This window comes from Hermetia illucens, chromosome 5 (genome assembly GCF_905115235.1).
Source record: "Hermetia illucens chromosome 5, iHerIll2.2.curated.20191125, whole genome shotgun sequence".
Taxonomy (NCBI): Eukaryota; Metazoa; Arthropoda; class Insecta; order Diptera; family Stratiomyidae; genus Hermetia; species Hermetia illucens.
Window position 1 is genome coordinate 105,463,640 of NC_051853.1, and position 25,400 is coordinate 105,489,039.

Sequence of the window (25,400 nt, forward strand, 5' to 3'; positions counted from 1 at the left end):
GAATATAGTTCACCTTAAACGCTTCATTTAGGTCTTGTTCTGGCTCGAAAGTAGCCATGAACAGCCCCAATTGCGACTTCAATGGAAGCACCGGGTTCTGGCTGTTCATAAGCTTGTCGGCTCGCGTGAATAGATTCGACAGGTGCGGATACTCTTCGTTGAGTTCGCGCCTTATGTCAGCCGGGTCTGTCTCTCTGTGAAGACCATGGATGACTAAGGACTGAGTCCTTAAAGCTGGTGGGGTATTGGGATGTAGCCCCATTTCTTTAATAAGATTGAATATCGCTGCATGATCTTCAAGGGCTTTGAGCGAAAATGAGGATCCTATCGGCCTTGGTATTTTTTAGGGTTGCTTTTAACTCTTTCTCTTTTAGTATCCTCGAGAATTGAGGAAGATTAATTTTATACCCAGTGATGGGCGGAACTTTAGCCTTTTTTGGGCGGGTAGCCTGGGGGAGGGTGCCTGAGGGTTTCCCTGAGGGGCATCAACTCTACTTATACTCACCTTCTCTTTGTTTTTCTTTTTCCTCTGCTGGACGAAGTTGAACTCGTCGCCTTCCTCTTCTTGGATGACGACTTCGAGGCACGTCTCTCCATCTTGGTGATGTTGTTACTCCACATGTTATTCGTGTTGTTGCTGTTCACGTTCACGTTTTTCATGTTGCAGATGTTGTCGTTGCTGCTACTCCGACGTTGCGATTGGAATCCTCCCTTCGAGGGAGCGTTCCTCCAGCTGCTTGATGATATTTTGTTGGTAGTCCAGTTGTTGGACCATGGCGGGCTTCTCTTGTGTGAGCTCCTCATTTTTTTCGAGGAGGGTCGCGTTCAATGCCTGCAGCTCTGGAGAGCTGCCTTCTTTTTCGGATGACATTTCCTCGGGGTGTATCATCTTACACCTCTTGGCGGATATCCTGTCCCCAAGCACGTACTTGCTGTTGCGCGCAGCAACTCTGGAATGTCAAAAACATTTTTTAGTTCAATGTTCTTATATTAATTACCTTTTTTAGACATGAATGGCACCACTATCCAGGACGCATACTTCCTTCTGGTTCTTAACAGTCCTCGATCGGCTTCCGCTCTTGATGACTTTTCGCTTCGAGAACTCGGAGCGAACTGGGAGGAGTCAGAAACATATTTTTTTACGGAAACACATTTTTTATTAAACGACAAATAACTTAAAATAGAATTACTTAACCTAGGACATAATGAACCTTAACAGTATAAAACTTAATCTAAGGTTTAACCTAATGATATATACTTATAACACTAAACTTATTGATAGCCTGAAAAACGTTATTAGTGGAGGAAATTCCAAAAAACCTCCAGCACTTTGAGGATTCCGCTATTTGGGATGAGGAGGAAGGATAAAGGAAGGGATAAGGTGGGAAGTGGGAAAGAAACAGTTTAAAGAATCACGGGTGACTGGCCTTGGGTGGTGGTACGAACTGGTCGTTGGAGCAGAAACCCGAGTAAAGGATTAGCTTTCCAGCTTCGTCGAAGATATTGCTTAGGATGGACGGATGCAGGAGGGCTTGAGGGAACCGGTGTCTGCGGAGATAATTCTCGATACTGCATTCGATATTCATTTGCTCTCTAACCAGCGGGTTAGGGTGAGTTTCACACTTAACGAAGAAGCGAACCGCTTTATTGATTAGGACGAAGTCGATCCTAGCGACTTCGCAGGTGTGATAGAGGACATGGTTCGAAATATATTTCGTCCGGTCATCGTTTTTGAATATATTGGCGCAATGACGCGGTATTTTCCTCTCGCAGAGACGCAATTTATCGATTTGGGATGCTGGGCAATCTGCCCAGAAGATAAACCCGAAGGTGATAAGGGGCCGAATTAGCTGCTTGTAACAGAAGAGTTTAACTTTCTGTGCAACAGGTTTGTTGTACCGGATGATCGGTAGAGGTGAACGGAATGCGTTGTTTGCACGTTTCAGTGCGAGGTCAATGTGTGGAGTATTTGAGAGCGAAGTGTTTATAGTGACCCCGAGTAATGTCACTTGCTCTACTTTGGGTATTGAGATGGAGTTAATGTGAAGGGAGATGTCTCCGATGTCACGTTTGATGGCGTATGTCAGTTTAGTGTTGCCCTGAAACACTATTGTCCGACTTTTTGTCGGATTGAGGGACAGTTTCCAGCTAGAGAAGTAGTGATGTAACTCGTCTAGGTATGAACTCAGACGGGCTTCTCCTTGTGCAATGTTTTTGACTGATACATAAAGTATCAGATCATCAGCATACTGCAGGACTTTGATTGGGTTGGGGTCGTCGGGTGGCGCTAGGATGTCCGCAGTGAATAATGAGAAGAGTGTGGCTGAGAGGACCGATCCTTTTGGGATACCTGCAGGACAGGTGTAGGGTTTGGACAGCAACCTGGGCTTTTCTTTCATGGAGAAAGCTGAGTAGGAGTACTATATGAGGCTTATGTTTTTTTATGAAAAGGTCGAACTCGTGTCTACGGGCACGACCGACTATCCAATTGATGTTCAATTCGATGATCTTAATGTCCATGACTGGACGAAAATGTGGCGATCATCGCATTGAACATTCTCAATTGATACATTGAGACTTCTCAACAAATTCTTGTGCGTTTACTGGCATCTTTGGTTGTGTTGTCGGGGTTTGCTGCGTGCTAGTCCGAACAGCATCAGCGAAAAAGATTGCTGGTTTCGTGAAGCTTGGGTTCGTGATTTTCCTCGGAGTTGAGGGAAGTTGTTTCTGTGCGTTCCGTTTGGAGACGACACGAATAAATGCAGGGCAGTTGCGATAGTTGGCCGCGTGATCGGGGCTACCGCAGTTGACGCAGTGTGTCTTTTCTTCCGCAGTTTTACTGCATTCGCCAGGATTATGGGTTTTATCGCACTTCACGCAGCGATATCCTAAATGGCAGTTTGGTGCCGCGTGGCCAATGCGTTGGCAGTTTTTACAATGCAAAATCTGTTTTGATTTAATGTGTTCGAAGCGAACAATTGTATGATGGACGGCTTTCACTTTTGTGAGCTGACTCTCATCAAAAGTCGCGTCGAAGGTTATTAGCCAGAGGCTGCTCTCGCGGTTTTCTGTTTTAGCCCTTGACGCTATGAAGGGCTTAATTGATTTTATGTTTTTGACCCCTTGGGCAAGGAGGTCAGTTTTGATTTCCTCCGGGGAATATGTGTGGTCTAGGCCACGAAGGATTAGGAAGGTCGTTTTGTCAACGGGTAGAGTGAAACTGTAGAACTTGTTTTTGTGTTCTACTAAGACGCTTTTCGCCTTATTGTAGTCTTCCGTGGAGGTCACTGAGATGTGGTGGGTGTTGCTTCGCGTCCTTTTGATGAAGAAGTTGTTCGGGATTGCTTTCGCAATCCGGGTTTTAGTTGCGCGGAAAGACTCTGGGCTCTCCATCACAACAAGGGGGGGGGGGGGACAATTTTCCCGTCTTTTTCGGCTTAGCTGCGTTGGGTGTGGGAATTTTGTTTTGGGTAGTTGCTACACTGACTTGTTTGTAGGTTATCGGGTTGCGGGTTGCGGGTCCTCGCTGTGCTGGCGTTGCTCGGGCGGCTGCTGGAACTGCAGATCGGTTGACCGGTTGATGTTGGCTTGATGCGGGAACTGACGGAGCATTGGTCGCGCGCTTCTTGCTTCCCAATGGCGGGAAGTCGGTTGCTGCCGTAGATTGTTGCTTTTGTTTGTCCTCTCACACTTTGTCCGGGAAGGCGGCTTGGATAGTGAACTGAAGCGACTTCACTGTGTCGCGTAGATCATTCACCGTCCAGTTCAGGGCGGAGATTTGCTCTTTTTGTTGAGCTATGAGGGTGAGGAGCATTTTATTCTCGCTCCTCAACCTCTCTACATCGTCCTCCTCTGGATGCTTGGGTGCGATGTTTCGGGGCGACACTTCGTCAGCTTCATCTGAATTGCAGTCGATGTCGGATGACATCGGAAGTTCATCTTCTGATGCGTCTCTCGACTCGAGTACTTCCTCGATGGTTTTGCGGCGCTTGGCGCCGCTGGACGGTTCGCCCATTGTCGTCACTACACTGAAACGATACAACTAGAAGTAAAACACACGTTTTTTTTTCAAATTTTTAACACTTTAAAAACACTTAGCTATTTCGGCACTCCGTACTGGCTTTGAAAATTTTCAACACACTTCTGAAACACGTCTGCACCTCTCGGTTGCAAGACGTGAACTGAGGACTGGGAGGAATCGTCAATTCAATTCAATTCAATTTATTCAAATAGTGACTTACAACTAAACAATGGTTACTTAATGCTAGCTTAAATAATGGCTAATTGATCTTAACTCTATCAAACGGGTGACTATTACATTGTTTGGCCAACCCGACCTTCTCTGTAATTTACTTTACTTAGTATATTATTTTTTACATACATGGATCTTGACAATTGTTGTATAATCTTGACTTTTCAATACTGCGCCTGCAGTAAAGGCGCGAGAAGGTTGAAATTTACTTACTTAACCTAACTTATTTTAACTTAATCTAATATATACAGTGAGCACTTACAATTAACTGTGCTTAGCCTCTATCCACTCCTACCAGGCAGGGAGTTTCAAAAAGGGTGCGGATTTTCGGTCTGTGGGATGAACTCACGATTTGGCAGGGCCTTAAGAATGTGGCCAATGGGGAGGTTTTACCCTGTTGGTAGAGATGCCGAATTAATGGATTGGGGTGGTCCGCCGTTCTTTCGAAGAACCTTTCCATTAGTGTGAGAACGTATTCTCGAAGTGGTTTGACTTTGGCTCGCCTATACACTTCGGCATGTTTGCCGATCATTTTAGTGTTCCAGTTGTATGACAAGCCTGTGCAGTGTCTGACGATTCGGCGTTCGGATGACTCGCATTTTGCCATGGCTTGGTTGGAGCATGAGATCCAAGTTGGTGCTGCGTAACAGATAACGGGTCTAATCAGGGTCTTATACAGTGTCAGTTTGGTTTTGGTGCTGAGACCTACTGTCTTGCGAAGAAGAGAGTAGATGCCACTGACTGCACCGCGTGCCTTGCTGATAGCGAGCTGGAGGTGGGGTTTGAACTTGAGGAGTTCATGCAGGGTTACTCCCAAGTATTTGATCGAACTAGATCTGCTCACTGTGGTGTTCCCGATTCTCATTTTCAAACGTTTAGCATTCCTGTGGATGCCTCTAGAACCTAAGTATCTAGATTTTCTCCTAAAAGTGCAAATTTGCGTTTTTCCCTCATTTATCTTGATTCCCCAACTACGGTAGTACCTGCAGAGGACTACAATGTAGTTCTCAACCGCTTTGGCTGCCCTGTTGGGGTGGAGGTTTGAAGCGAAGAGAACCGTATCATCGGTGAATTGGATCAGGTCAACGCCATCATCGGGGATCGGAATGTCAGCCATGAAGATGTTATAGAAAGTTGTCTCAGAAATGGATCTTTGCGGTACACCCGACGTTACTGGCAAGAGATCGGAGAATTTATTCCCCACGCTGACATAAAAGTGTCTATCTTCGAAAAACCTTAACGCAAATTTAGTTATCGGGACTGGGAATTCATTGTCTATTAATTTGTATATAAGTCCGTTTACCCACACGGAGTCGAAGGGCTTTTCTAAATCTAACGCACATGCTGCTGTGGGTTTGTTATTGACGTTAAGTCTTGAGACAACAGTGTCGTGAAGGTAGCTGAGTGTGTGCTGGGTTCCGTGTTTAGAGCGGAATCCGAACTGGTGGTCAGGGATACTGGACTAGCCCAATTGTCCATGCTTTCTCAAACAGTTTGCCAAGGTTAGATAATAGAAAAATGGGCCTGAAATTGCTTGGCTCGCTGGAAATGCCTTTTTTACGGATCGCAATAATTTTTGCAACTTTCCACGTGGATGGAAAGTAGCCATTATTAATACAGTTGTTGAAAACTGCTAATAAGTATTTCAATGAGGCTCTGGGCAGGTTCTTTATTACAAAGTTCGGGATTTCATCAGGTCCGGCTGACCTTTTACCGTTGAGATTTTGGGTTAAGTCGGTGAGTTGTGGTAAACACAGAAAATGTTGCGATTTCGTTGGTTTGACTGAGGTGTTGGTTGTGGTGAATTTAGTGAGTTTCTGGGAGTTCTCCGAGACGAAGGCCTTGATTGTTGAATCAACAATCCACGATATAACCGGGTTGTTATTTTATATTTAACTCCATAAATTCATAATGAGTTATTGCGGCGAATTGCCGCTGCTCATTAGTTGAGGCCGACGCGAGAGATTGCATCAATTCGCGGAAGGCGTTTGGTGCGAGGATGGGAGCAGATTGTGCTGCCACTCTTGGTTGAGTGTTTCTGGCAGCTTGAGCGTACGATACGCTGGGATTGACCAAGCTTTGTGACAGTTGTGTCACTGTGCGCTTGGCTTGGAAGCTTTCATTGGCTCGCTTTTGTTTGGCAGCTTCCTTCCTGGCTACCATTTCTTTGTTGGCCGGCTTGGCCGCGGTTGCAGCAAAGAGGCCCTTTGGTTGCTTGTCTTTCGCATTCCCCGCGAGGATGCGATTTTGTGTACCTAACACATCTGTGCACAATTGAACAATTTTGGGTGATGTGCCCAAAATTCTGGCAGTTAAAACACTGCACTTCCTCGAAACTTTTGACCTTTTCCAAGGTTACCTTTTGATGAAGGATATATTTTCCCTTCATCACCTCGCTGAGCTCTTGAGAGGGCTCGAAAGTCGCGATGAACAACCGGAGGGCCGGATTTTCGCTATGCAGAAACTTGTCCCTGCGGCTAACGAGGTTCGCAACTGTCTTCAGTTGGAAATCTGGGTGTTCTGCTTTTAGTTCTTCCAGGATGTCCACGGGGTCCGTTTCCCTGTGGAGTCCACGGATAACAACAGACTGGGTGCGAAGGGAGGGAGGCGTCCTAGTAGTGGTATTAGGCCCCTGTTCTTTTAAGAGCGCGAAGACCTTCCCGTGATCTTCCGCCGTAAATATGAGGGTCCTGTCAGCCCTCGTATTTTTAAGGGGCGCTTTTAGCCCCTTATTTTTCAAGAGTCTTAGGAAAGATGGTACGTTTAAACCGTACCCAGTTATAACAGAGATTCTTGTTTTTTTTTACTTACTAGGTTGGGGAGCTTGGGGGGGGGGGGGGGGGCGGTGGTAGCCTGTTTAGGAGCGGTTACAGTTTTAACTCTAACCTTGGTCCTGTTTTGCTTCCTCCTCCGGACGAAGTTGAACGGGTCACCTTCGTCGTTGACTTCGGGGTTTGTTGGTGATGGTCTCACGCTGTCCATCTCGCATTCTTGGTTGGTTCCTGTTGAGGTCTCCATCGCTGCTGGTGCTCCCCCGCTGTCGATGACGATCGGTTCACGACTGGTTCTTGATACACCGGTTCGCACCGCCTCTTGTAGCGCTGCTAGCTCTTGCTTTAGCTGAATTATCATCTGATGTTGGCACTCCAGTTGCTGTGCCAGGGCTGCTTTCTCGTCTCTGAGCTCTTCAAGCTCCTTCCTTAGCGGGTAGTCATTTTCTGAGGGGCCCGTGCTCCCCTTCTATTCAGACGATAGCTCCCCAGGGAGTGTCATTTTAGACCTCTTGGCGGACATTATTGTCCCCAAGCCCGTCCTCTGTTCTTCTCCGAATCTTCACGTATTCACTGAAATTAAAAAAAAAACAATTACCAATAATTGCACTTTGGTATACAGTGTCTCAGTAATTTTGAGATGCGCTGCATACTTCAATGGACTGTACTTCCTTTGAGAGTACTACACTTTACACTTCACCACTTTTTTACTTAAGTCACTTTTCTATTATAAATTTCCTTTCACCAGGATTGCTCCGTGCCGCATCTGTCCGCTTCGATGTCTCGGAGGGAACTGATGGGAGGAATTTTTCGAAAACAACAATTTTTATTTAACCTATAAAAATACAATTCTAAATTAACCTAACTTATGTACTACCTTAACAGCCTAGCTTAATCTAAGGTACAATCTATGGCTTAAACTAACTTATCACTAAAGAATAAATGGAAATATACATGAACTTTTATCTGGAGGAAAAGTCGAAAAAAACCTCCACTCGTTAAATTTTTTTATAAAAGCGGGCGGGCGGGGAAGGAACTAGGATGTGGGTTGGGATGGGGGGCATGCTGGACGGGTTTGGGAAAGGAAGCTAGGAGTGGCGCTAAGGATGGGTAGGTTTTGAAAACTGGGATGAGGAGTAGATACCGTTGTAGAAGATTACTCTACCGACGGGGTCGAAAAGGAGGCTACGGGACTGGAGAGATAGGAGGATTTGAGGGAACAGATGAGTTCGTAGAAGATTCCCTTTGACGATCTCGATCTGCATGGATAAGTGGATTTGGGTGGGATATGGCTTTTTCAAGGAATTTGATGGCATGACGGGCTAGGACGGCGTCAATGCGGGGCATTTGAGAGGAGTCGTAGAGGATCTGGTTTGAGATGTATTTGGAGCGGTCTTCGTTCTTGTTTATGTTGGTGCAGCGGCGGAGGATTCTGCGCTCTTTGCAGCGGATTCGTTCGATTTGGTGAGGGTAAGCATCGGACCAGAAGATGAAGCCGAAACCGAGGAGGGGACGGATAAGCTGTTTGTAGCAAAACAGCTTGACTTTCTGAGGAGTTGGACTGGTGTATTTTAGGATTGGGTAGAGGGTTCAGTGCCTTCGTAATATGTGGGACGTGGGATAGGCGGGAATTGATTGTCACCCCAAGGTAGGTGACTTCTTTGACGGTTGGGATGGTGTCGTTGTGGATCTTTAGGGATAGGGTTGAAATGTCGTTCCTCATTTTCGGCGTCATCTTAGCGGTACCACGGAATACGATGGTTTCGCGTTTTTGTGGATTTAGGGACAGTTTCCAGCGGGTAAAATACCGGTAGAGCTCGTCCAAATAGAAATTCAGACGGGCTTCACCGGCAAGTATGTTTCTGGTGGAGGTGTAGAGGATGAGATCATTCGCGTATTGAAGGATTCGGATTGGATTTGGGTGTGGAGTTGGTTTAGGAAGGTCTGCGGTAAACAGGGAAAAGAGGGTGGCGGAGAGGACTGACCCCTGGGGGATGCCAGCCGGGCTAGAATATGGGGAGGAGAGGTGTTCACGGAGTTGGACTTGGGATTTCCGCCCATCAAGAAATCTAAGAATTAGCTTGCAGAGGTGCGGATGGAACTGGAGGACTTCAGAAAGCTTGTATGCGAGTCCGTATTGCCATACGGGTTCGAAAGCCTTCTTTATGTCGAGAAGACAGGCTATGGTCGGAGCGTTTCGGTTGAGGCCGAGGAGGACGTCCGATTTGAGTACGAGTAGTGCATACTCGACTGAGTGTTTGGGGCGGTTGGCGAATTGGGATTGTGGGATTGAATGATTGGAGTCACAGTGCTCGTCGATAGTGACTTTGATGATCCGCTCGAAAATCTTGGCGGAGGAAGAGAGGATTGAGATAGGCCTGTAGCTATCGGGATTTAGTGGGTTTTGGTTTTTCTTGGGGATAGGAAGAATTCGAGCACTCTTCCAATCTGTTGGGAAGTGGGCGTTGATAAGGCAGTGGTTGATGATGGAGGACATAATGGGGGCAATGTTTGGGGCGCATTTCTTAAAGACGATGGAGGGGATTTTGTCAAGTCCAACCGATTTCTTGTTTTTGGAGGCGGCGATGGCCGCCCTGACAGAGTCTGGACTCACAAAGTGGATGGGTAGGATATTCTCTCGCTGACTTGGGTCGGCGAGGGCATGGGTGAATGGATTTTGTGTGGGTTGGGGAATGAGGTAGGATGGGTGGGTTAGGAGTTGGGAGATCTTTCCATTTACCTCGTTATCAAAAACTTGGTTCACGGAAGTGGAGGGTACAGTGGTGGGCTTGCAGGAAGTGGTCGGCGAGGATTTTCACTTTTTCTGTGGATGGGATGTTTTGGGGAAGGATCGCGTTTTGTTGGACTGATTTGCCCAAACGCGGGCAGGTCTTTCTGAGTTCCCTGTATGTGCCAGGGTTTAGCTCAGTGTTGGAGAGGCGGTTGTGGAGATATTGGGTACATAGGGTGAGGATTCGTTCGTGAATGGACTTGTCCAGTTCGCGGATTTCGGTGAGGAGGTGAGAGGATTGCGGAGAGTATCTATTCCTAAATAATCTCCGACTGAGGGTCTTTTTATATTGGATGTCGGATAGGATATCGTCGGGAAGGGTGATTAGGTTGCGGTAATTTAAGGGACGGGAAGGGATCAATTCGTCGCATACTTGCCGAACTGCTTCGGTGTATTGACGAACTGTGAGGTCGACGGACTCGTTAGGAACTGTACGGTTGGATGGGAGTAGGAGAGGTTGAAGTTTGGTTTTGAGGGCAAGGTTGATATGTTTCCAGTTTGCACGCTGGAAGTCAGGAACTGAGGGTGGGGTGGACCGAACGACTCTGTCCGGGAGTCTTATGTTGAGGATAACGGCATCGTGATCGCTGATGCCGGGGACCGTTTCGAGGAAGGGGAAGGTATTCGGGTTGGGGATGACAGTCAGGTTACTGCTGATCAGGAAGTGGTCTAGGTAGGAATGGTAGTGTGGTTTGTTGATGGTCGGGAGTGCCGGACTGAAATGGGCTAGGTTGAGGTTGGGATTTGAGGTTGTGAGGAATAGGTGGTGCTGATCCCCGTTGTGGTTGGACCGTGCATCGAACCAGGACGAATGTCTGGCGTTGAGGTCACCACCTATGATCAGGGAAAATTGTTTACCGGGAGAGCGGTGTAGGGGCGCGCAGAAGGATTTGATGCGGAGAAAGTCGTGGGTGTCGGGGATTTGTTGGCACAGTATACAGATCCAACGAAGACCGAGGTTGATTGGGATTCGAAGGAGATTAGTGAGATTCCCATGGATTTGAAGGTGTTCAGAGGGTGGATTTGGGTGACTAGGAATTTGTCGGAGATAAGGACGGCCGTTCCGCCACAGGTGTCGCGGCCTTGAGGATTGGACTGAGGTCGGTCAGTCCGGAAGGGGTTGAAGTTAGGAAAGGAAGGATTGTATCTATAGTTTAACCTAGTTTCACATAGGAGAACTATATCGGGTTTGTGCTCGCCAAGGAACAGCTCGAACTCATGTCTGCGGGCACGGCCGATGATTGAGTTGATGTTCAACTCAATTATCTTAACGTCCATTAATGGATGCCAAAATACCGACCATTGAGTTGAACATCTGCAAGAATTCTTGCGATTTCCTGGCGAACTCAAGGAAGTCTGGATTGGAGATGGTGGTAGGTTGGACTACGTTGTTGGGTGTCCGGGGAGAGGGGAGACGGGTGAAGGCTGGGTTCGTGATAGGACGACCAGCGGGGCGGGAGGTAGTTGAGGGGAGAGGGCGGGAGGGAGGGGCACGTTTTTGTGCGTTCCTCCTTGCTACCACCTGGATGAACCGTGGGCACTTCCGGTAGTTGGCGGGGTGATCATTGCCCCCGCAGTTGTCATATTTCGGTGCCTCCTCAACTGTTCTGACGCATTCGCCAGGGCCGTGTAGTTGGTCACATTTGACGCACCTGTAGGTGAGGTGGCAGTTGGTTGCCGTGTGCCCGATGCGCTGGCAGTTCTTGCACTGCAGCACTTGCTTGTTATGGATTTGTTCGAAACGAACAACCATGTGCTGTACGGCTTTCACCTCGCGCAGCTGCTCCTCGTTGAAGGTTGCATCAAAGGTGACCAACCACAAGTCGAGGTTCACGTTGTTGGTCTTTGCCCAGGTCGTGGCAAAGGGTTTCGCACTCAGGGTGCTTGAGACTCCCTGGGTTTTCAATTCATCGACGATCTCCTGAGGGGAGAACGTCGAATCGAGGCCTCGTAGGATGAGGCTGGTCGTCTTATCCGATGGAAGGGCGTACGTGAAGAACTTATTATTGTTCTCCACGAGGACCTTCTTTGCGGTGGCGTAATCCTCCGGTGTTTTGGTGAGGATTTGATGGGAACTACCTGATTTCTTTATCAGGTAGTTCTTGGGGAGGGCACGGGATGTATTTGTTTTTATGTCTTTGAACGTAGCCGCGCTTTGGACTACTACTAATGGAGGAGTTTTCCGATTTACCTCTTTTTTTCCGGGGGCTGCAGTGGCTGGCCTTGGTTGTTGTTGTTGTTGCGGCTTAGGTGGTGGCGGTTTCGGTGCGACAGCGGGCTGCCGCTTCTTCGCCTCGCCGAGGGTCGGGAACGCTTCCGGGCGAGATCCGGATGGTAGGGCGAGTGGCGCCGTCGATGCTTGCTCGGTGTGGACAGTGGTGTCCATCACCTCAGCTGTTGTCGTTGGTGTTGGAGGAGCGGCTGACGGCCCGAACGTGCGGGCGATGGTCGCTTCGAGCGACTTGATGACGGTCGCAAGATGCCGGTTCTCTTCGAGGGCTTGTCGTAGTTGCCTCAGCAGCAGTTTATTCTGCTTGCGCAGAGCTACTGACACAGGTTGCAATTTTGATGACCTCTTCATTCCTAAATTGTTTTTCGCCAAAAAATGCTTAAAAAAATGGTAGTCGATTGGCCGTCTGGCGAATATGGTGGATGAGGCAGAATCTCATATTGCAATTCGTTCAACTTTTGAACCGTTATTCTGGAAACATAAGGTCGTGCATTGCCGTGAAAGAGTAGCACACCATCTCTGTTGACTAATCTCGGCCGTTAAATACTCAATTTTTGGTGCATTTCCTCGAGTTGGGCACAGTTTTTCTGTGCATTTATCATTTCTTCAGGTGCCAAAAAGAAATAGTGGATAACTGTAGACCACCAAACAGTCACCATTACCTTGTTCGGATGGAGACTCGGTTTCGGGGAATACTTCGGTGGCTCATCAGAATCTAGTCATTGCGCTAATCGGCGGCAATTGTCGTATAATATCCACTTTTCATCACATGTCACTATTCTGTGCAAAAAGGGATCGCTTCTGTTTTCGGGAGAGTAAAGAACTGCAAATTTCCATTTGAAGCGCCATGTTTTGCCCCATAAGGGCATGTAGAACCCTTTTGTCGAGCTTTTTCATTTTTCCAAGTTGTTGCAAGTGGCGGCAAACTGCCGAATAGTGTACGCCAAGTTTCTCTGCAATGTCTCCCATAGACTGACGTGTGGGATCCGACTAGCAAACGCTCGTCGTTGTCAATCGATGGTTCTGGATGTCCACGTGGCCAACTTTGAAGGTTTATGTCGCCTGATCGGAGTTTTACGAACCATCGCCGTGTGGTTCGTTCACCTACTGTATCAGCTCCAAATCCGCTACTAATGTTCCTGGTCACCTCCGCTGCTTTATGACCGAGTTTGAACTCATATAGAAAAAGTAAGAAAAAGTATACGCCTGTTTGGGAGCGGTTACAGTTTTAACACTAACCTTGGTCTTATTTTGTTCCGTCCTCCGGACGAAGTTGAATGAGTGTCTCAATAATATTGAGATGCACTGCATACTTCAATGGACTGTACTTCCTTTGATAGTACGCCCGCTTTACACTTCACCACTTTGTTTACTTTAATCACTTTTCTAATATATATTTTCTTTCACCAGGACTGCTCCGTACCGCGCCTGTCTGCTTCGATGTCTCGATGACTCCTTTTTTTTTGTTAACACATTCGATTTATTTTCTTTGATTTAGTTACAAATAGCTTATGACTAAAATTAATACTAGACTTACCTCTAACAGCTTAGCTTTACCTAGAAATTAACATTTTGCTTAATACTAGGCTTAATTTACGGTATTAATAACTTATCTTATGCCTGATGCTATAGAGGGGAAAGTCAGGAAAAACCCTTCTTATGTTGTTGTTTGTTCGGTGGGATAGTTGTGTTGCATGAATGGGTGAAGGAAGGATACAGGTGTTATTGGGCGGTAGAGTAAACGAGGCCAGTGCGATGTCGATCGTGTGGGCGGTTGAATATGATCATCTTACCGTTGCGATAACTGCTATTTTGGCAGGAAAGGGTTAGGAGGTCTGAAGGGAGGGGATGGTGGCGGTATGAGGGGATAGCGTTATGACTGAGTATTTTGGAGTAAAACTGGATGAGGTTATTTTCATGGGTTTGACATTTGATGAGGAATTTGGTTACTGGGGTAAGGAGGATCCGGTGTATGCGAGAGCACTTTACCTCGACATAGACAGCTTGGTTGGAGTGGATATTGGACAGGGAAAGGGAGAGGCGGAAGAACCTTCTTTCATGTACCCGAAGACGCTCCATTTTAGCTGAGGAGACGTCACACCATGCGACGAATCCGTACGTGATTAAGGGACGGATTAGCTGCTTATAGAGAGAGTTTGTAGAGTTTGACTTTGGGGAGGATGGCGGAGTCTTTCTTAAGGATGGGATATATTGTTTTTAGACCTGTTTGGGTCTTTGAAATGATGGAATTTACCTGGGGCACGGGTGATAGGCGGGTATTGAGGGTTATTCCCAGGTATTTAGTGGATTGGACGGCGAGAAAGGGCTTACGATTTTGGCGCATTTGTTTTAGGATGATGATTGGGATGTGATCAGGGCCGGTTGATTTTTTATTATTTCGGGAGAGGATGATGGATTGAACTGTTTGGGATGTGACGGCTTGTATTGGCAAGCAGTGGGGTGTTATAGGTTCGGGTGGTGGGATCGGGAATTAGGCGTAGATAGATGGCGTGGTGGTGAGGTTGTGGATATGTTGGCGCACCGTGGTTTCTGTGGGTGGATCGGACAAATGTCGGGTGGTGTGGTGAGCGGCCAGGAAGCTGTTAGCAATCAGGTCGGCGTGGGCTTTGGGTGAGGTGTTGTGAGGGAGGACGCTGGCTGTGCAGGGTTTGGCTAGTCGAGGACAAGTACCACGGAGTTTATTGCACGTTTGCTGATTAAGCGAGATGTTCGCATGCTTCACAGCGTTGTGGTCAGCGTATAGCGTTTGGATATGGGATTGGATGAGGTGTGAAAGGGAGTAGATACGTGATTTGAGGAAGTTAAACTGGGGAGCGTATCTGTGTCGATGGAGTTGGCGTCTTAGGGTGGCTTTTTGCTTGATGAGGTCTAGGACGTGGGGAGGCAGGGTGATTAGGCCCTGGTAGTTTAGTGCTCTTAGAGGAATGGTTTCGCTACAGGCTTTTTGTGTGAATTGCGTGAACTCTTCCACGGCTGAGTCGATTTCGGTAGGAGACGGATTGAGTGGGAAGCAGATAGTTGACAGTTTGCCGGCTAGGTGGTAGTTCAGGCCTTGTTGGTCGCAGCGTAGTTGGGAAGGAATTTAGGCTGGGATTTGGGGAGGCGATCAGTGATATTGAAGTGGAGAACCACTCCGTCGTGGTCGCTCAAGCCTGGAATGATGGGAAGGTCTTGGGGGGAGGTAGGCGTGCTGGGGAGGACGAGAAGGTGGTTGCTTATCAGGAAGAAGTCGATGAAGGTGTGTGTATTTCGCCTGTGGTAGGTGGGTTGATTGGTGGGGAGGAGGGTGAGCTGTAGAGGGTGGGAGTGTTGTGCGTACCAGTTGGCTAACCTATTGCCATTGGCGTTTATAGTTGTGTTATACCAGGTGTTATGTTTGGCATTTAGGTCGCCCCCTAATACAAGGGAGAAACGTTTGTTTCGGCTAGCTGGGAGGGCTTTGAGGTGTTGTGTTAGGTTGGAGATGTCACCGGGATTAAGGGTTTGGTCGGGACAGCAGTGAAACATCGCCCTGGCTTTCGTAAGGGTTGATTGTTGGAATTTTGGGGCAAAGGTTACAAGGAAGAGGTGGAGGGGTTTCGCGTTTCGTCGGGAGGAGCTAGTTTCGTATTGACGAACGCTGATGGCTTCGGAGATGCCGAGGCGGTGTAGCTCCTTGAGGATTTCTTCGGGGGAGTATGTAAAATCTAGTCCCGGACGGGTTTCATGTGGGATGGGGTATATGTGAAGAAGGGGTGGTTACTTTCGTTCAGAATGTTTTTGGCAGATTCATAATCTGCCTGGGAAGTGGCGAGGACGTGGGTGCACGTTGTTAGGGATCGTCGACAGGATTTTGGTCGTAATGTTTTTTGTGGTTGTGGGGTCAGCGCGAATGATTAATGGTGGACATTTTTCCTGACTTACCTCTTGTTTCTTGGGTTTGGCTGCTTGAACGGCTCGTGGTGTGGTTGAGGTGGTTGTTATCGGGGTGTTGGTGGATGGCTGTTGTAGCTGTCGGGTTGGACATTCGGCGACATTGGTTGGTATGGTAGTTGGATGAGGTGTGATTGTAGTTCCTATTGCTGCGGCTGGAATTTGTTGAATCGTCGCGTTTGGATTTTTCACTTCTGCCATGGACCGTTCTCCTCGGTTCCCATGGCATGATGCGGTTGGCGTGTTAGTTTGGTGAGCTGGGTTGGTGACGGCTATGGTGCTTTCGGTCAATGATGAACTGAACAGCGCGGCGAGCCGGTCGTGCCGACTCGTCATTTCCTTGAGGGAGGTCATCAGTTCTTGGACCTGCCTCCGTAGAGCGGCGACTTCGTCCTCATCGTCCTCCGACGTTTCGCGAGCCATGTCCGACTCGTGAGCCATGTCCGATTCGCTATCTTCTGGGGCGGATTTCCGACTGCCTTCGGGACTTGATGGCGCCTCGCCTTCGCTGTCTTCATAGGGGTGAACCCTTTTGGGTTCAGGATCCATCCCCTGGGGCGACAGTGACCTGTCGTCCACCTGGCGCTTGGACATTGCGCCACACACAAATGTTTTGCTTGGTTTCACTACTTTCACTAGCACTTTTCAAACACGTCCGATCCGCTCGGACGCTTGACACCGACTTCTTGATGACTCCTTGATTAAATTTAGGAGTATTTATACTTCATTACCCGACACAAACAGTGCCAACTGGTGGTGGTTTGGTACAGCAAAGTCGCAACTAATTGACTTGATTGCCAAATCGGTCATTTCTTGTGCAACAACCTAGTACCTACGGATTTCGAATTTCAACGACCTTCGTACATTTTATTATCTTATACCCTAAAGGCCTACAGATTTCGCATGGCTTAATGACCGTCTTGAATTTTTCGGACAAACACCCTAATTATGTTTTACAACCTAGGTATTGATTCATTATGATATTGTGGTGCGTCATCGAGTAGCGTTGATGACGTAACTGGGTAAGTTTCATTTACTTCAGGTTCTTTTTCTAGAATTTGTAGCGATGTGTTACTGTGGTTGTCTATGTGTTGTTTTTTTATGTATTTTTCGTTTAATTCTATTTGAAGATCATTATAGATGGCGGAGTTTTTAATGTAACAAAGTACATATATTGAATATTCTTCTAAGGAAGATATTCTAAAAAGTTTGGTTTGGTAACTTTTGGAAAAATGCACTGCTTGCATAGAATAGGGATGGGCGGATAATTTGTTTGAATATTAGTAGTTTGTTTTTGATACTCATTTTAAAGGTTTTGTGTGAAACAAAGTACACGATTTCAGCGAGTTTGAAGAAAATCCAACTATGATTAACAAAGTTACAGAGGGTGAAACTTTGCCATTGTTTGTATATTTCGTGCATTCTACAATGTTTATGACGTCATCATCACATATCAATTCATCAATACCATAAAGAAATGAGTTCTTATGAATGGAGTCGGAAAGAATTATTTTGTTTTAGGTTTTTAGTCACTTGTATATGAATATCAATTACTCCAAACAAACATGTATATAATATAGTATATGCGTGGTAATGAAGTTTGCGGGTAGTGTCTAATTCAGATGGATATATTTCCACATAAAACCAACGGTATTTAATATACGTACTACATATGTACATATGGAAGCTTTTGTGCACGAAGTAAATCGAACATATGGGTACGATCAACTTATATACGTGGATATATATGTACAGTGTTCAGAAATAGGCAGCTTGTTTGTTTAGGGTGATCATATCTATCTTTAGTTTTTAGTGGATGGCATTCTATGGGATGGAAGCCTTGGAATTTGACTTCCTCAGGCGGAATGTCATAAAGACTTATAATTATAATGTTTAAGTTTTTCTCCTCGGAGAGAAGATAAGCGTGGTACTCTACACCATATTCTTTGAAAAATCTGGTGATCTTTCGATGATCTATTTTGTGTCCTTAACTCACGCTTTATTTGTTTTTTTGATTTACCGATATATTTGCTTGGGGTTGGGGGTTGGGGGTTGGCATTTGCTGTTTTTGTCTGCGATGGGAAGGAAGGGAGCTTTGCTGGCTTGGGCTTCGACAGCAGTGGAAAGTCAGGATCGTCCTCTTCCATTTTGTTTTCTTCATCTTCATTTTCTGTCTGACTCTCTGACGTATCCGAAGACCCCCCTTCATCGGAAGAGAAAACACTTTCTTCCTCTGATGTTGAGGTTGGAGGGAGTTTCGAGTCGCATCCTTTTATTCTTGGAGTTCTTCCTCCTTGTTTTTCCGGTTTGGCCAGTTGTTTTTATAGACTATCGACTAGCGTCGTTAATGTTTCGTTCACTTTTCTTGATGACCCAAGCTTTTCTGTCAATTCCTAGATGAGCCTCTCTAGCCGCGTACTCTTCTTTTTGTCGATCATCTCGTGAAGGCCATTTGGTCCCTGTCCTCCATTACGTCGGTTTTCAGTTTACTTATGATTGTTCTTTCCACTTCTAATCTAGGTTTTCCAGTAATGATTAGTTCACCTCACAGATTTTCTTTAGTTATTCATTTCACCAATGTTTAGGTTACTTGTTGCTGACGCGTCGGATGACCGCCATAAAGTCCCGGTTTTGATGTGTTTTTAAACGTTCAGCTTCATTTTTTTTCGATGGGATTTTTAAGATTAAATTAGCCTGTCTGGCTATTTGATTTTAGTCGGTTAGATTAGATTTTTTGCGATTTGACACATTCTTTATTCTTCATGGTCGCGATCGAACTCCAGCTCTAAGATTGAGCGTTTTCAGCGTTTTATGTCAATTTTGCGGAAGTAATCTGGTCGTTGAAATTACGACTGGAACTACTTAGATCTCCAAGTCTACTTCATAACGTCCGCCAAAAGGTGCACTTGATTCTGATTTTTTCTTCCCCATTTTTAGCAGTATTATTAGGTATACTCCTTCCTTCCTTGAGAAGTAGAGCTAGATCGGGTCCATTGTGATGAACATTGTGGTTGATGGCAATAGTGTGATTCCGCGGTAGTATATATACCAATTATAATGAGGATGGTAGGTTGCCATTTAGTTATAATTCAACGCAAGGTTTTAATAGACAATCTTGCAGACGAAGGAATGACGACTGGTGTAGACGTTATGTGTTGAATCGTCTCCTCTTCACAGTTGCATAACCTGTAATTGGAGTTGGTGAGGAGTCAGGAAGGAAGTACCGTTTGCGATTATATATAAACAGAGCGATTAACACCTGTCGTTACTTACGGTCATGCTGCTCCCAGGGCAAAGGTGAGGCAAGGTCTGATTAGTTTCTTCTGCTCTGGATGAAACCATCAGTCATTTTTGTTTTAAGGCATTGTTTGTTTTTCGCTGGAAGCTCTTTTGATACCTACAGATGCGATTGAAACATACTGCAAGTTTCTGCTTCAGCACCTGCAGGATTTCTGCGATTGGCATATCGTTGAGTAGATGATAGTTTCCAATGATATTAGCTACGCACTCTTGGTGATGGATTTCCAAGAAGTGCTTGCGTGACACGGCCAATTTCCTTTCTCAACGTTTCGATTTTTTTGTTGAGCCGAAACCCCCAAAACGGTGAAGCTCTCCTGCGCATTCATCTGTTATTCGCTCCAAGATGTTGATTATTGAGACGAATAACTGTGGCAACTGCAAGGTATATAAAACTGTGAACCTCTTTGGCAGCAATTTCGTTAGCCACACGATCAGCCATCTGTCAACGGCAGCAGGGATGTTGGTATTTGCCGAAGTAAACTTTAGTTTTGGGATCTTTGGCCTAGCATCTGGGAGAATCTCTGCATATTTTGTGAATGCGAATTTGGTCGACATTCCCATTTACTAAGCTTCTCCTGACTACAGGGTTCATAGAGTGCCTTATTGGTGAAGTGTTCGAGTTGCTCCTTTGTTCAATTCGGTTTGTCAAAGACTCAAGTGAAACTTCCTTGAAAATTGGTTGCTTAGTTGGTAAGGAAACTCGGTTATTTTTCACTATCACCCGGTATTGATTGACGACGTTATGACGAGCTATGAACGCGTCATGGAGTCGGTGTCTGTACCCTGATGGATTCCAGTATCCGTGACACGGTAATAAACCCGGACGATAAATTCACTGAGTTTGTTCGTCCAAATCATACGACGCCTAGGTTTTCCGTCCTTGGTGGTTGACGGCGTAACCGCCAAAATATCCAAAGGCAAAGAGTCGCTCTGATGTTGTTGAGCGACTCTTAACCGTGTTGGGTACTGTATTCAACCTGTAACGGAACCCCAACGTTGCAATGGCCTATGGGCTCGGAAGTTATTTGGAGGGGAGCCACTGAAATACACTGTATGTCAATGCAATTCATTGGATTCGCGCGTCGACTCCTTCACCCCGGATTATGGATTTTTTAAGGAGGTTTGTCTCCCTTTCCTAATCTAGAACCGTACATATGTAATATGTATGTATAGATAGATATTAGAGGTATTATCCTCACCCTAAACGTTCAAACTACCTATTTCCGAGTACTGTACATATATGGTACATGCATGTACATAAATTGATCGTACCCATATTTCCGATATACTATGCGCGCAAAAGCATACATATGTACATATATAGTACGTACATTAAATACGGCTTGGAACTGTGATGTATCTGGAGCTGGTGTTCGACACCTTTGCTTCCCTTTTCTCTGTGGACATTGGTGTCCATCTGTACTCGGTGCGTTGTTATCGTTCTTCTGTTTTTTTTTTCTTTTTTTGTTCAAACGTTGTAATACTTATATATTGTCTTACACTACTTATATATTACTTACAACACTTATAATAATAATAACTTTATCTTATCTTACACTACCATCTTAACTTACAATATTACATTATTCTATAATACTATATTAACTTATAATACTATATATTCTTACAATACTAGTGCCCTTAAGCTAGGATAGGTTTCATTTTTTAGATTTTCCATTTTTAAAATATTTAAGGTTTTATTATTGTGGGAGTCAATTTTTTTGAACAATTTCAGGGCTTTATCTTTAATAAATTTATCTATAGGTTCTAATCTTCGATCGCTATGTATGTCTAGATTTCTTATATAATGCGAGACATTAAAAATTTTTCTTACAGCTATATTCTGACATATTTGCAGTTGTTTTTTATATGTCTTACAAGTTTGGTAAAAAATACTGCTCCCGTATAGCAGGGATGGGGGAATTAATTGCTTATAAAGTAAAAGCCTATTCTTAATATTTAGTTTCTTAGTTCTAATTAAAGGATAAGGGGAATTTAACGTACCAGTGCATGCTCCCCGTTTCGAATTGATGTGTTTTTTTCCAATTTAGTCTGCTGTCGAAAGTCAGTCCTAAATATTTCGCTGTTGGTTTCCAGTCGATGGGCTGATTGTCGATTTTGATTTTTTCCGGTTTATGCTTTCTCTTTCTTGTGATGAAGGTGCCTATTTTCTATTCACAAAAAAGTTAACACTAATCACGCTTATCAGTCAAACGTACCTAAAAGATATCCACTACTGTAAAAAGAAAATAAATTTCTAATTAAAAATTCTCAAAACTTTTACCACTCTGCTGCTGTCCAAAGACGTCTGCTGCGTTCGGCTGATCTCTCAAGAATTTAAATACGAAAAAACAAACATTTTGCGAAAACAAACATTTTTATTCTAACCTATAAAAATACAAAGCTAAATTAACCTAACTTAAGTACTACCTTAACAGCCTAGCTTAATCTAAGGTATAATCTATGGCTTAAACTAACTTATCGCTAAAAAGTAAATTGAAAAAAAAAATACATATTATGATATCTGGAGGAAAAGTCGAAAAAAACCTCCATTAGTTGACTTTTTTATAAAAGCGGGCGGGCGGGGAAGGAATTAGGATGTGGGTTGGGATGGGGGGCATGCGGGAGGGGTTTGGGAACGGAAGCTAGGAGTGGCGCTAAGGATGGGTAGGTTTAGTAAACTGGGATGAGGAGTAGCTACCGTTGTAGAAGATTACTCTACCGCCGGGGTCGAAAAGAAGGTTACGGGCTTGGAGAGATATGAGGATTTGTGGGAACAGATGAGTTCGTAGAAGATTCTCTTCGACGATCTCGATCTGCATGGCCTGGGAGATGAGTGGATTTGGGTGGGATATGGATTTTTCAAGGAATTTGAGGGCATGACGGGCTAGGACGGCGTCAATGCGGGGCGTTTGAGAGGAGTCGTAGAGGATCTGGTTGGAGATGTATTTGGAGCGGTCTTCGTTCTTGTAGATGTTGGTACAATGGCGGAGGATTCTGCGCTCTTTGAGGCGGATTCGTTCCATTTGGTGTGGGGAAGTGTCGGACCAGAAGATGAAGCCGAAAACGAGGAGGGGACGGATAAGCTGTTTATAGCAAAACAGCTTGACTTTCTGGGGAGTTGGACTAGTGTATTTTAGGATTGGGTAGAGGGATTTGAAGGCACCTGTTGCACGATTCAGTGCCTTCGTGATATGCGGGACGTGGGATAGGCGGGAGTTGATTGTCACCCCAAGGTAGGTGACTTCCTTGACGGTTGGGATGGTGTCGTTGTGGATTTTCAGGGATAGGGTTGAAATGTCGTTCCTCATTTTCGGCGTCATCTTAGCGGTACCATGGAATACGATGGTTTCGCATTTTTGTGGGTTCAGGGACAGTTTCCAGCGGGTGAAGTACCGGTAGAGCTCGTCCAAATAGGAATTCAGGCGGGCTTCACCGGCAGGGATGTTTCTGGTGGAGGTGTAGAGGATGAGATCATCCGCGTATTGTAGGATTCGGATTGGATTTGGGTGTGGAGTTGGTTTGGGAACGTCTGCGGTAAACAGGGAAAAGAGGGTGGCGGAGAGGACTGACCCCTGAGGGATGCCAGCCGGGCTAGAATATGGGGAGGAGAGGCGTTCTCGGAGTTGGACTTGGGATTTCCGCCCATCAAGAAAGCTAAGAATTAGCTTACAGAGGTGCGGATGGAACTGGAGGACTTCAGAAAGCTTGTATGCGAGTCCGTATTGCCATACGGAGTCGAAAGCCTTCTTTATGTCGAGGAGACAGGCTATGGTCGGAGCGTTCCGGTTGAGACCGAGGAGGACGTCCGATTTGAGCACGAGCAGCGCATGCTCGACTGAATGTTTTGGACGGTTTGCGAATTGGAATTGTGGGATAGAATGATTGGAGTCACAGTGCTCGTCGATGGAGACTTTGATGATCCGCTCGAAAATCTTGGCGGAGGAAGAGAGGATTGAGATAGGCCTGTAGCTATCGGGATTTAGTGGGCTTTGGTTTTTCTTTGGGATAGGAACAATTCGAGCACTCTTCCAATCTGTTGGGAAGTGGGCATTCATAAGGCAGTGATTGATGATGGAGGACATAATGGGGGCGATGCTTGGGGCGCATTTCTTAAGGACGATGGAGGGGATTTTGTCAAGCCCGACTGATTTCTTGTTTTTGGAGGCGTCGATGGCCGCGTTGACCGAGTCTGGACTGACAAAGTGGATGGGGGGGATATTCTCTCGCTGACTTGGGTCGGCGAGGGCATGGTTGAAGGGGTTTTGTGTGGGTTGGGGAATGAGGTAGGAAGGATTGGTTAGGAGTTGGGAGATCTTTCCGTTTACCTCGTTATCAAAACTTGGTTGACGGAAGTGGAGGGTGCAGTGGTGGGCTTGCAGGAAGTGGTCGGCGAGGACTTTCACTTTTTCTGTGGGCGGGATGTTTTGGGGAAGGATCGCGTTTTGTTGGACTGATTTGCCCAAACGCGGACAGGTTTTCCTGAGTTCCCTGTATGTGCCAGGGTTTAGGTCAGTGTTGGAGAGGCGGTTGTGCAGATATTGGGTGTATAGGGTGAGGATTCGTTCGCGAATGGACTTGTCCAATTCGCGGATTTCGGTGAGGAGGTGGGAGGATTGCGGAGAGTATCAATTCCTAAATAATCTCCGCCTGAGGGTCTTTTTGTATCGGATGTCGGATAGGATATCGTCGGGAAGGGTGATTAGGTTGCGGTAATTTAAGGGACGGGAAGGGATCAATTCGTCGCATACTTGCCGAACTGCTTCGGTGTATTGACGAACTGTCAGGTCTATGGAGTCGTTAGGAACTGTACAGTTGGATGGGAGTAGTAGAGGTTGAAGTTTGGACTTGAGGGCAAGGTTGATGTGTTTCCAGTTTGCACGCTGGAAGTCAGGAACTGAGGGTGGGGTGGACCGAACGACTCTGTCCGGAAGTCTTATTTTTAGGATTACGGCATCGTGATCGCTGATGCCGGGGACCGTTTCGAGGAAGCGGAAGGTGTTCGGGTTGGGAATGACCGTCAGGTTACTGCTGGTCAGGAAGTGGTCTAGGTAGGAATGGTAGTGTGATTTGCTGAAGGTCGGGAGTGCCGGACTGAAATGGGCTAGGTTGATATTTGGATTTGAGGTTGTGAGGAACAGTTGGGGTTGATCCCCGTTGTGATGCATCGAACCAGGACGGGTGCCTGGCGTTGAGGTCTCCACCTATGATAAGGGAAAATTGTTTACCGGGAGAGCGGTGTAGGGACGCGCAGAAGGATTTGATGCGGAGGAAGTCTTGGGTGTCAAGGGATTGGTTGGGGCAGTATACTGAGGCAACGAAGACCGAGGTTGATTGGGATTCGAAGGAGACCAGTGAGATTTCCATGGATCTGCAGGTGTTGGGCGGTGGGTGGATTTGGGTGACAAGGAATTTGTCGGAAATGAGGACGGCCGTTCCGCCACAGGTGTCCCGGCCTTGAGGATTGGACTGAGGTCGGTCAGTCCGGAAGAGGTTGAAGTTGGGAAAGGAAGGATTGTATCTATAGTTCAACCTAGTTTCACATAGGAGAACTATATCGGGTTTGTGCTCGCCAAGGAACAGCTCGAACTCATGTCTGCGGGCACGGCCGATGATTGAGTTGATGTTCAACTCAATTATCTTAACGTCCATTAATGGATGTCAAGATACCGACCATTGAGTTGAACATTTGCAGGAATTCTTGCGATTTCCTGGCGAACTCGAGGAAGTCTGGGTTGGATATGGTGGTGGGTTGGACTACGTGGTTGGGAGTCCGGGGAGAGGTTCCGCTTCGTGCGGCGTCGGCGAAGGACACGGACGGACGGGTGAAGGCAGGGTTCGTGATAGGACGACCAGCGGGGCGGGAGGTATTTGAGGGTAGAGGGCGGGAGGGAGGGGCACGCTTTTGTGCGTTCCTCCTTGCCACCACCTGGATGGACCGTGGGCACTTGCGGTAGTTGGCGGGGTGGTCATTGCCCCCGCAGTTGACACACTTCGGTGCCTGCTCCACTGTTTTGGCGCATTCGCCAGGGCCGTGTAGTTGGTCACACTTAACACACCTGTAGGTGAGGTGGCAGTTGGTTGCCGCGTGCCCGATGCGCTGGCAGTTCTTGCACTGCAGCA